The 10,806-nt window shown below is 34.8% G+C and overlaps 1 long non-coding RNA gene across 1 annotated transcript; it reads right to left on the bottom strand.

The window, feature by feature from the left end:
* Positions 1-1,923: 1,923 nt before the first annotated feature.
* LOC141372465 (uncharacterized) lies at positions 1,924-10,754 on the bottom strand. Its single transcript, XR_012377727.1, has 2 exons — positions 10,715-10,754; positions 1,924-2,151 (listed from the first exon to the last, which is right to left on the bottom strand). It is a non-coding gene; the product is annotated as an uncharacterized lncRNA (long non-coding RNA).
* Positions 10,755-10,806: the final 52 nt, after the last annotated feature.

Genomic DNA, 10,806 nt, shown 5'->3' with positions numbered 1-10,806 from the left:
CTTGGAATTCTTTCTGTACCAGTCCACAAAGTTTTTATTATTTTTAACTGTTGAAGAATATGGCAAGAATATACTATACTCAGCTCTCTATCTCACTATTGCAAACAATGCTGAAATGAGCATCCCATTATTAAGTGAAGGGACTTTGGCTCAGACCATGATCTTGGAGTCCTGGGACTTGAGCATGTGTCCGCTCTGCACTCAGCAGGAAGTCTGCTTGTCCCTCTCCCTCTGTCCCTCACCCCACTCATGCTCTCTCTCTCTCAAATAGATGAATAAAATCTTAAATAAATAAATAAATAGTCAAATTTCCAAACAATGTGGCCATACCAATTTAGAGAACCTCCCTTCCACATTTTTTCCAAAAATTTAGACTATCAAAATTTAAATTTGTAATAATTTGATATGTGAAAATGGTCCAATTAAAAAAATGATATATAAATTACCTGCATAAAACGGTACATATCACAAGAATTCAATGAATTATTACAAAGTAAACATATACAGGTATGGAAATAAAATGTTGCCACAACTCAGTAGGCCCCCAAGAATGGTTTCTGCCTAACACCAGTCTTTCGTTGTCCCCCAAATTAAATTTTATCCTGATATTTTACACCACATATTAGTCTCCAGAAAGTTTGAATAGATCACCTAGTAATTCTTAATATTAAACTATAGACTATTTGATATTATCCCATCAATTAACTTGACATCTTTGTTGAAAATCAATTGAACATATAAATGTGAGTATTCTATATTTTATTTCATTAAATATGTCTATCTTACACCAGTACTACATTGTCTTGATTATTCTAGCTTTATACTAAATCTTATAATCACAAGTATATATTCATCAACCATGTCCTTCTGCTTTAAGATCATTTGGGCTACCCTAAATCCTTTGTATTTCCAAGTAAACTTTGAAGTAAGAGTGTCAATTTCTCCAGGAAGGCTGATAGGATTTTTTTATTTTTTTATTTATTTTTTTAAAAAAGATTTTATTTATTTGACAGAGAGAGACACAGCGAAAGAGGGAACACAAGCAGAAGGAGTGGGAGAGGGAGAAGCAGGCTTCCCGGCGAGCAGGGAGCCCGATGTGGGACTCGATCCCAGGACCCTGGCATCACGACCTGAGCCGAAGGCAGACACTTAACAACTGAGCCAAACAGGCACCCCCGCTGATAGGATTTTTAAAACAACTTTATTTGAATTGTCAAGGAATATGATAAGATTTGCATTGAATCTCTAGATAAATTTAGAGGGACCTGCCTTCTACAAAATATTGTCTCTCCCAATCCATGAGAATGATACTGGCTATGTAGTTAAGATTTTTAAATTTCCATTTGCAATATTTTGTAGTTTTTCAAATTATGTCTTGAACAATTTTCAATCTACAGAGAATGATAATTTCTACCACCAAAATACAATATACATACTTTTTTCAAAGACTCATAAATTTTAAATGTTCATATATTAGGCTTTAATAAAAATCCAGTGAATTTCATAATGTAGAAATCATTTAGACCATGGCTTAATTGAAGAGGTTCTGTTCATGTTATGGGAGGAAAGGAATTATTCACCAAGGCGTTGCAAAACCCTACTAGTATGCTCCAGCAGGAATTAGCAGAACCTGGAACTGAATTTTGAAAGTGATAGAACAGGTGGAGTGTCACAGTATATGACTGTTTTTGAGAGTTTATTTATTTAAGGGGCACTCTCAGAATTCAGGATTTAATAACCTGATAATGTTATCTTGTGTCAACTCTAATTTGCTCCTGGAATCGTTCTTTGAAACTTCGGAAAAAGATGCAAATAAAATGGAGTTTCTGGAACTTCCTTGGTAGATAAAAAGAAAGGGTTTGAAATGTCCAGGGAAGTGGACAAGTTACACTGTAAAGCCAGAAAATCCACAAAATAACTATGTTTCCAGAAAAAGCAAAAATGATTCTCCTTTTACTAGAGTGAAAAGAAAATTGCTAATGAGAGGAGCAACAATATTATTGAAAATCTTGGTGGTGATAGTCCTCTCTGCGTCAGGATTGATTGTAAAGTATGCTGCTATGAACTTGACTCCCAAATATTGAAGATTCAGAGTCCTGTTAGTCTCACTTGACAGGGGGATTTCTGTCAGTGGTTGATAGATCATGGTCTCTAGGGATGAGATAGATAGGAAGCCATTAAGTGCATTGATTAACTTTTATAATCAAAATACAAAGAGTGGGTAGACAGAGGCTGATGCCCATTGTAGTAATGAAAACTTATCTGTAACTTAGTTTCCAGACACAATCAAGTTCTCAGAGTCAATAACATTGAGATTAAAAAATAAAAGCAAAAAACTAGTCCCCCTACTCCCAGGAAAGACTGACAACTCATTATAGCCAGTGATATTAGGAATGTTTTTCAAACTATTTAATCAATCAACGACAAGCATACAGTCATAGTAACAAGTAACAAGTAAGCACCAGGATGGATTGTAAACCAGTATAATCAATCAATGACAACGTACTTCAGTAACCATCCCAGCCAGCTGGTTCAGCCTCACACTTTGAACATCAGCCAGTGTGGTAGATACTCCAGTGAACACAATTCTAAGACTCAATATCCACATACACCTGCTTTAAACTAACACTAACACATCTTCTGTAGACAACATAAATCATGATTTTAGACTGATATTAACCACTCCTGTGTTTTTAAGCAATATAAACCCAAACAAACTTTCCCCAACACTTATACAGGATCAGCAGTATGCTTTGCTCAAAGAGTTCACATCTGACCAGCTTTTATTTAAGTAAGCTATAAATCCAACCTCATCATTTTATATATTGAGATATATTCTTATCCTTTGACAATTCTGATTGTTCCCTCAATATCATATTGGAGACCATTGTTTGGAATCATTCTGTGGTACCCACACATAAACAGAAATTAGGCACATTCTCCTGCCCCCTGTAATCAAATCACTTTTATCCTTTCAGTTTGCTGCCACATGAGTTGGTCTCAAACGTGATCTAAGCTCTGGTTCTTTTCACTCTAGTTTTAGTACTGAGTTTTTTTATGCTAGACATTGTCACTCACAGATTTTAAAATTTGATTTGTGTTAAAGTGATTTGATTTTTTGTTGGGAGGTGCACCATGTATAAATAATTACGCCTGGGTCTTGGTGTAGAATTTTGTTTGTACATGTAGCATTTGGTAAAATTTTTGCTATTAACCTGCTTAGTCTAATATTGTTTGTCTTGATTTTGCTTTTTGTGTCTGTGTGTGTGACACTGTTTGTACAAAAACATACACCCTGTGCTTAAGTTTTGTCTTGGATTTTTTCCTGAATATTTTGATATTTTTCTCACTTGAATGCTTACACTCCACAGAGGACAGATAAAATAAAATTATTAAATCTACAATCCAACCTGTCCATGAAGACAAACAGCTGGACTAGATTGACAAACAAATTCATACGAAGGTAATTGGTCTAGTTTGGCCTTGAGTCTCTAAAATAATCATTCTTGTCTGACAAATTTTGCAAGAAAATGGCTTTATTTAGTTCATTTTCAGAATCAATAGTTGTTAGGTCACTGTCCCTTTAAAGCCTATTTGGTGAGCAATTCTAAAAGAATGTACATAAGCATAAATTTTTGACAGATTTTTTTGGCCTTTTTCCTTTTTGTTATGGATTTACCTATTTGAAATCTGTTACCCACTCCTGGTAGAAATCTTTCTTTCTAGAAGCATTTTTAATGTAATGAAAACTCTTACACTTATCTTGGAAAATGACAAAGTTATATTTTTATCTGAATAACGATGGTCATTTTGGGGAAATGTTCATATGTCAAAATTAATGTGTTTAAGAAGAATTATAAAAATCTCTACAAGTCATATCCCAAATTTGGTAGGATCTAAAAATTCTAATACTCTAGGGGTGCCTTGGTGGCTCAGATGGTTAAGCATCTGCCTTCAGCTCAGGTCATGATCCCAGCGTCCTGGGATCGAGTTCCCAATTGGGCTCCCTGCTCAGTGGGGAGCCTGCTTCTCCCTCTGCCTCTCTCTGTGTCTCTTATGAATAAATAAATAAAATCTTTAAAAAAATAAAAATTCTAATACTCTAGTGAATAGGAGTGGTGAGAATGTACATCTTTGCCTAGTTCCTGATTTCATGAGAACATTGAATCTTTCATTATTAAATATAAAGTTAGGTTTTTTTAAGGAAATAGTATATTTATATTTTTAATGAATTTATGAGGACTAAATAAATAACAATTTCTAGTTATAAAACTGATGAGTATAATCTAAAGTATTAGGCCCATATGTAGTTCCTTTATGAAAATTATAAATTGAAACTAATACCATGATACCACAAGAGAACATCTGGCTACAAAGAAAGTCATTTCTCAATATTTGAGGGTAAGTATGGTTATCCTCAAACCATACTTACCCTCAAATAAGTGTATAAATAATGTATTTGTTCCAGGGGAACTTTATAATTCAAGAAAATGTCATTAATATAATTTCAGGAAGGTTTCTTGCACTGGTGTTTTCCTTAGGTCTAATAAAATTAAGTTTCTTAATAAATCAAAGTATATAGAAAAATCAAGTATTTGTGAAATACACTATTTCTTTTTACTATTCACTCTAAATTTCCTTTATATATTTTTACACACCTTACCACTCTTTATGTAATATTTGGTTTCCTTTCATTAAGGCAGTTCAAAACCCAGTATAGTTTTCCTTTGCAGGCTGACCATACATATCTACTTATGTGGGTAACATATTTTATTCTTTATTTTTAAAGATTTTATTTATTTATTTGACAGAAAGAGACACAGTGAGAGAGGGAACACAAGCAAGGGGAGTGGGAGAGGGAGAAGCAGACTCTCTGTGGAGCAGGGAGCCCGATGTGGGACTCGACCCCAGGACCCTGGGACCATGACCTGAGCTGAAGGCAGACGCTTAATGACTGAGCCACCCAGGCACCCAAACATATTTTATTCTGATATAAAGTGTGATGCAGTTAGATTGTATACACTCAGAAATGTACAACCTTAAGCTTGGTAGAACATTTAAGTATTATTGTGAGAGAGAAAAAAATGAATTGACAAGATTTTTTTTAATCTCATTTCTCCCAATGATTTATTCAAAGATGAATATGATGTTTTTTTTAAAGATAAATGTGATGAAATAACCTGGCAATGATACAGCCACATCTTTTATATCTCTGCTTAGTTCTTGGTTTTAGGGGGCAAACATTGAAACTTTCATTATCAATTATGGAGTTAGCTATAGGGTATTACTATAGATGCTCTTCCTCAAATTAAGTAAGTTTCCCTCTGTTTCTAGTCTGCTGAGAGTGTTTATCATAAGCAGGTATGGTGTTTTGACAGTTTTTATCATTTTATTTTTTTTCTTTAGCCTCTTGATATGTTGGATTACATTAGCTTTTTTCTTTTTTGAAGTTGGTTCCAAGCACAGTGGATTTCACAACCCTGAGATCAAGACCCGAGCTGATATCAGGAGTCAGACACTTAACCGACTGAGTCACCCAGGCACCCCTACATTAATTAACTTTGGTGTTGAACCAGCCTCATATACCTCCCATGTAATACTAGCATACAACTGTTTTTTATACATTGTTGGAATTGATATGCTAATATTTGGTTGAGGATTTTTGTATACAAGCTCAGGAGAAATACTGACGGGTAATCAGTCTGTATGCTTCCTTCCTTCCTTCCTTCCTTCCTTCCCTCTCTCCCTCCCTCCTTCCTTCAATCCTTCCTTCCTTCCCTCCCTCCCTCCTTCCTTCCTTTCTTCCCTTTTTCTTTCGTTCTTTCTTTTTTTCCTTCCTTCATCCCTCCCCCTCTCTTTTTTTTTTTGTATTATCTTTGATTTCATATCAGGGTAATATTAGCCTGATAAAACAGGTTGAGCATCTATTTTTTGGAAGAGAATATGCAATATTCTTTAAATGTTTGGTAGAATTCTCCAATGAAATCATCTGGACATAAAGATTTATTGAGAGCTTTTTAGTTACATACTCAATTTTCTTATTATAAGAAGGTTATGAGTCTGTTCAGATTTTCTACTTTATCTTGATTTAGTTTTGGTAGTTTATTAGTTTCCTATTACGACTAGAACAAATTATCACAAAATTAGTGACTTAAAAAAAACACAAATTTTCTATCTTACAATCTTGGAGGCCAGAAGGCCTAAAATCAAGATATTATCAGGACTGCATTCCTTCTGGGTACTCTACAGGAGAGAATCATTTTTCTTGTCTTTTCCAGTTTCTAGAGGTCTCCTGCATTCCTTGGCTAATGGACGCTTCTTCTTTCTTCAATACCACCAATATAGTGCCTTCAAATCTCTCTACCACCTCTGCTTCTGTTGTTACATTGCTTTTTCTGAATTTTCCTGTCTCCTTTCTTTTTTTTTTTTAAGATTTTATTCATTCATTTGAGGGACACCTGGGTGGGTCAGTTGCTTAAGCATCTGCCTTCGGCTCAGGTCATGATCCCAGGGTCCTGGGATCAAGTCCTGTATCAGGCTCCTTGCTCAGCAGGAGCTTACTTGTCCCTCTGTCTGCTGCTCCCTCTGCTCGTGCGCTCTTTCTCTGACAAATGAATGAATAAAATCTTGTCAGAGACAGAGAGAGAGAGCACATTGAGGGGGAGGGACAGACGGAGAGGGATAAGCAGACTCCCTGCTAAGCAGGGAACCTGACAGAGGAATTTATCCCAGGACCCAGAGATCATGGCCTGAGCCGAAGCCAGATGCTCAATGAACCTAGCCACCCAGGTGCCCCTCCCACCCTACCTCTTATAAGGACTCTTTGATTCACTGTGCCAGCTAAGATGATTCAGGAAAATCTTCCCATCTCAAGATCCTTAAATTAACCACATCTTCAATTTCCTTTTGTCATGTAAATTGAGGCATTTACAAACTTAAGGGATCAGAAGTTACATATATTAGTAGAAGGGATTGTTCTGTCCATTACAGGTAGTTGGTGATTTTCAAGGAATTTATCTATTATTTCTAAATTGTTGATTTTATAAATATAAAGTTGCTCATAGTATCTCCTTATTACCCTTTTAATGGCTTCAGGATTTGAAGTGAAATCCTTATTTTTATTCCTGAGAATCGTGATTTGTGTCTTGTCTTTTTATTTTTGCCAGTCTAGCTAGAGGTTTATTAATTTTAATATTTTTTCAAAAAACCAGCTTTTTTGTGTCCCTGATTTTTTCTATTGCTTTTCTGATTGAATTTCCTTGATTTTTGCCTTCATTATTTCTTTACTTTAACTGCCTTGAGTTTAGCTTGATTTTATTCTTTTTTTAATTTTTTGAAGTGGGTCTTTAGATATTGATTTGAATCCTTTCTTCTTTTTGACGGTAAACATCTTTTTTAAAGATTTTATTTATTAATTTGAGAGAGAGAGAATGAGAGATAGAGAGCACGAGAGGGAAGAGGGTCAGAGGGAGAAGCAGACTCCCTGCTGAGCAGGAAGCCGGATGTGGGACTCGATCCCGGGACTCCAGGATCATGACCTGAGCCGAAGGCAGTCGCTTAACCGACTGAGCCACCCAGGCACCCACTGACTGTAAACATTTAATGCTATAAATTTCCCTTTCACCATTACTTTTATTGCATCCCACATATTTTGATATGTTGTATTTTTATTTTTATTTATTTTTACATACTTATTCTTATGAGACTATTTCTTGGGCCTATGGGTTATTTATAAGTGTGTTGCTTAAATTGTACATGTTTGGAGATTTTCCTATTGTATTTATTTTATTAATTTCTAATTTGATTCCATTATGGTCATAGATATCATACTTCTAATGATTTTATTTATTTGAATTGTTTGTTTTATGACTCAGAATACAATCTGTTTTGTCGGAAGGTAAACACTAAAAAGACTCTAAAGCCTGAAAGATTGGTGAAGTGTTAATGGTCTAGTTAATGATCATTCTAGGATATCCTTTCCAAAATAAAAGACAGTTTATTATATCTTGCATTTTTAACTCTTAGGAAAGTGCCACAGAATTTGGTTGGCATAATCAGATCTCAGATACACTTGGGAATGCCACTCTGGCTCATTTACCAGGCAACTCAGAAGGCTGTCAATTTTAGGGGCACCTGGGTGGCTCAGTCATTAAGCGTCTGCCTTCAGCTCAGGTCATGATCCCAGGATCCTGGGATCAAGCCCCACATTGGGCTCTCTGCTTAGCGGGAAGCCTGCTTCTCCCTCTCCCACTCCCCCTGCTTATGTTCCCTCTCTTGCTATGTCTCTCTCTGTCAAATAAATAAGTAAAATCTTTAAAAAAAAGGAAGGCTGTCAACCCTAGTGTGAGCCATTTTATCTGATGATCCTTCGAAGCATTCTGACTATAATATAAATAGCCCTACTCTGGTATTTAATGGTATTATAGATTTCCTTTGTGGATAAGAACATACTATGGAGAATACTAATAGGAGAGATTAAGTCTAGACTTAAAGTATTTTGGAACAATGTCATACCTTCTACAGAAGGCAAATTTTCACCACTCAAAAAACAGCTTCTGGAATGCTACTGCACTATAGTCGAAAACAAGCATTAGACCATAAACCATGATGGAATTATGTGACCAGAGCTGTAATCTTAATTTGAGTCTTATGAACCCCACAAACAATTATGTGGAACAGAAATCCATTGTACAACAGAATCTGGTCCTATTACATACCAAAGGAACAATATACATAAATTCCTAGATAGTGGTGAATGACTTGGATGGTTGGTCAAAGGTCTATAAGGGTTAAGATAAGTGTGAAGATCAAGAGTTTCAAAATAGAAATGGACTGGATACATGGAAATGGACCCAAACTCTGTATATCTTTGTAACTTATGCCAATATTCATAAGACAGTACTCACTAATGAGGAGACACCGATAACCAAATAGAAAAATCAACAAACTTCTGTTCTTGCAGACATCAGAACCTGCACAATAAGTCTATATAAATTTTGGTAAGAATGTACATATAACATGAGGCCATTAGCATAGATGCTATTTTACCAGGGCTGAATTATCTATTGCTGTGGCTGAATGTCTAACCTGTTAGCAAACAGATTAATGCTAAGCCACAGCCGAGATTATGCTATCATAATAATGCCATACCTTCACCCATGATCATGTTGGGGACCTGTCAGTACTATTGTACTAATACAATGCCCATAACCCAAGGATCCCAACCTCTCTCCCAAATAGGTCTGGCCTTTCTAGGCTGTAGTGTATTTCTACAGTGTGATTGTGATGTCTGATAAAGAATGACATGCATATCTGTTGCTGATCCTGTTTCCATGAATTTTTCCCATAAACAATATTCTGGTACACTGGGTGTGTTAATTTTTTTTTCATAATACTTGTGAATGCCATTATAAGGTAGTTTTCCTTTACTTTCAGCTATACAAAGTCTTAGCTGATGCAGATGGCCTATTATAATTTCAAGTCATAATGATAACTCTATCTTATACAACAGCAATATCCAATTAATAAATAACTAATATATCCTAGCTCACAATAATAATTTAAAATAAAAACAGTCACAAAGAATAAAATGCACAATACCTACTTGAATTATACCCTATAAAATTTTATCAGACCTGCATGTGTATGTGCATACATGTGTCTGTGTTTGTATTTGTACATTTACAGGCTTAAAGTCTACCCAACTGGCCTGCAAACTCAATGATCTCTGTCAGATAACAGCATTATATTTTATGTAACTTGGTAGAGTATTCTCACATTTGGAAGAGACTATTTAAAGAAAAGACATTGTTTTTAAAAGAGTTACATTACCAATTACCAAAATCAGTATTTAGTCAGAATTAGCACAAGAATAAGAAATATTAGATCTATATAAGTTTATAGTTTAAAATAAATAGACCCTATATCAAAACCAAAATTTACTATTCCTATATTATATTATTTCCCATAACGATGGCATTAAATCAGTGGAAAATAATGGTTTGTTCATTATTTTCAGACAGTTGTCTTTCAATGTGAAGAATAATAAAATCTAAATTCCTACTTTATACCATTTTGAAAAAAATGTGTAATAGCTGGGTGTGAGAACTCAGTATTATTAAAAACAAAACAAACAAAACAAACTATGCAATTGAAGTGGGACATGTAATGAAAATATTTTATCAGTTGAGTTAGGCCTCCTGAGAAAGACAGAAAATGAAGATATCATTAAAGATAGATGACGGATGGATGGATAAATAGATGGATACACAGACATATTTATAGGTAGATGTTTACAGACATAGATAGATATAGTGGTACCTTTAATATCATATATTATGTGTGTTCCTAAAAAATTCTGAGTTCCAAAAATCATACATTAAAATTACAAAGTTTAAGTGAAACAATATGTATAACTCAAATGCTATGCAGTTTTGTCACAAAAGTACAGTCGTCTCCCCTTATCCATGAGAGATATATTCTAAGGCCTCCACTGGATGCCTGAAACTACAGATAGTACTAAATGCTATATATATACTATAGTTTTTCCTATACATACTTACCTGTGATAAAGTTTAATTTATAAATTCAGCACAGTAAGAGATTAACAATAATAACTAATAAGAAATAGAACAATTATAACAATGTACTGTAATAAAAGGTGAATATGGTCTCTCTCTCTCTCTCTCAAAATATCTTATTGTACTGTACTCACCCTTCTTGTAATGTGAGACAGTAAATTGTTTATGTGAGAGATGAAGTGAGGTGAATGATGCAGGCATTGTGATGTAGTGTTAGGCTACTATT

This window comes from Callorhinus ursinus, unplaced genomic scaffold, assembly GCF_003265705.2.
Source record: "Callorhinus ursinus isolate GAN/ISIS: 27379988/994484 unplaced genomic scaffold, GSC_fseal_2.0 scaffold4, whole genome shotgun sequence".
Classification (NCBI taxonomy): Eukaryota; Metazoa; Chordata; class Mammalia; order Carnivora; family Otariidae; genus Callorhinus; species Callorhinus ursinus.
The sequence above is the reverse complement of the archived record's forward strand: the minus strand, read 5'-3'. Positions and strand labels throughout refer to the sequence as shown.